Source organism: Bidens hawaiensis, unplaced genomic scaffold (genome assembly GCF_021521415.1).
Source record: "Bidens hawaiensis isolate Kalapana, Puna unplaced genomic scaffold, B.hawaiensis_p1.1 tig00020222_1, whole genome shotgun sequence".
Lineage (NCBI taxonomy): Eukaryota > Viridiplantae > Streptophyta > Magnoliopsida > Asterales > Asteraceae > Bidens > Bidens hawaiensis.
In genome coordinates, this window is record NW_027493075.1 from 240,074 (window position 1) to 242,642 (window position 2,569).

Sequence of the window (2,569 nt, forward strand, 5' to 3'; positions counted from 1 at the left end):
TATGAATCGATAGACGTCACTGCACCTTATTAGCAGACAAAAACCAGATTGTGTGTGGGTTGATTCAGAGGGGATAAGTTCGCCGAGGGTTTAGAGTGTGTGTTTGACCAAAATGGACCATGTTCAGCATTATTATGAATTAGAGAAACAGGTTGAAGATAGGTATAAAACTTAGCATGATTATCATTGCTTCGTGTGATACAGATTAGGTTCAATTAGGCTCAAAATTTAGATGGACATCACTTAAGGAACTGTGATGCCTCCTATCTATTCTCAAGGCGTAATTGGCTTTCCCCAGATCACCTCGAGTTGACTTCGACCTGTAGTGTCTGATTAAACAATGTATATTTGAGTCGGCTTCACAATCCTTACATCTTGCACAAGACTCAATTGGTGCCTCATCCATGTTGTTTAAGACTTTGTGAATTTCAAAGGCAATAAGACATAATAATCCCCTTTTTTTTAAGAACTATAACAAACACCTGCAAGTCCCGAATCTGGATCACTGCAGAAGGATAACACAATTTACGCGGGGATCAAGACACTAACGGGCTCGTGTATGACTGGGTTATCACTTTTCTGCCTATCATTCGAAGAGATATATGTGGAGACATGCACATTTCAAAATGACTCTCCACAGTAAATCGAGCATATTTAATTTGTATCACATTAACTTTTTCGCACCTTGGAAAGTTACCGTACCAAACAATGACTGTTCTAAAGTCTTTTAAGCCTTATAACTTCACCCGTTAGGCGCACAAAAACAGTTCATCTATCATTTTCCAAAGGTTGGATCAATGTGCAATTAAACATCAATTTTTGAAGCTTCATGAGAAGCTATAGACTGAAAAAGTATATCATCTCCCAAAAAAAATTAATTTTATATTCATATGCCCCGATCACTTCTAAGTCTTTGGGTAAATGGCTATCCCAAAAATCCAGTGGATTAGCAGGACCAAACACATACAAATATGTGTCCCTCAATCAAGTGTAACCGACATAATTTTCAGCGAAGGAATAAAAAAACTCATCACAACCGCCCCAGTGGCTTTCAGTTATTAGGTTAATGGCTGTCCTTTGAATCTACACGTAGATACAAGGACCAAAACATATTCAAGAACATGTCCTTCAAACTTAAGCGACCGACATAATTCTCAGCGATGGTGATGTTTTTTTTTGGATAATAAAGGAGAAACATGGTTACTCAGGATTGATCATCCCATTAAGCTCAATAAGGTTTTGAAAACGGGACCGGTCAAAAGCTTTTGTAAAGAGATCGGCAAAATTATCCAGTGAATCAACCTTTTCAAGCAATATTAATTTCTTCTCAGCACAATCCCGTATGAAATGATGACGAATGTCAATATGTTTTGTTTTACTATGTTTTACGGGATTGTTAGTTACTGAGATAGCAGCAGTGTTATCAATGCAAGTAGGAGTTTGAGTGAAATTCAGACCATAATCTCGCATTTGTTGTTGTATCCATAAAACCTGGGAGCAGCAATTTGATGCTGCCATGTATTATGCTTCACAAGTGGATATGGCCACTGAAGTCTGCTTCTTGCATTGCCACGACACCAATCTTCCTCCTAGAAATTGACAGCCACCTGTTGTTGACTTCATGTTCTGGTTGCATCCTCCATAGTCTAAGTCTGTGTATGCTACCAGATCCAGTTCTCCTCCTTTTGGATACCAGAGACCCAATTTAGGCTTCCCTTTGAGATACCGCAAAATTCTCTTCACTCCCTTCATGTACGACTCCTTTGGGTTTGCCTGAAAACGAGCACAAAGACAAACTGCAAACATAATGTCAGGTCTGGAAGCAGTTAAATACATCAAAGAACCTATAATAGCTCGATACTGAGTGGGATCCACATCTTCATCACTGTCGGAGTCAGCACCTAGTTTGTGGTTGACATAAATCGGAGTGTCAAACGGGGTGCTTTCTTCCATCTTAAAACGTTTAAGAACATCGTGAACATATATAGTTTGATGAATGAACATGCCATCCTTCTTCTGATCTACCTGTAAGCCCAAAAAGAAAGTTAGTTCACCCATGGCACTCATCTCAAACCTTTTCTTCATGACCGCTTCAAACTCCTGACACATAGAACTCTTTGAGGCTCCAAAGATGATATCATCCACATAGACCTGAACGAGAAGAAAATCTTTCCCATTCCACTACGTACTGTCGATCTTTCCCCTCACAAACCCATTTTCCAGCAAATAATCAGATAAAGTTGTGTACCAAGCTTGTGGAGCTTGATGTAGGCCATATAATGCTTTACTAAGCTTGTACACATGATCTGGAAAGTCTGGATCAGAAAATCCCGAAGGTTGCTCGACATATACCACTTCATCGACCTTGCCGTTTAGGAAAGCACTTTTAACATCCAGCTGAAACACTTTTATATCTTTGTGTGTAGCAAAGGCCAAGAAAAGTCGAATTGCTTCTAGTCTTGCCACAAGAGCAAACACCTCATTGTAGTCAATCCCTTCTTGTTGATTAAATCCTTTGACTACCAATCTTGCCTTGTTACGGACGACTACCCCTTTCTCATCTCTCTTG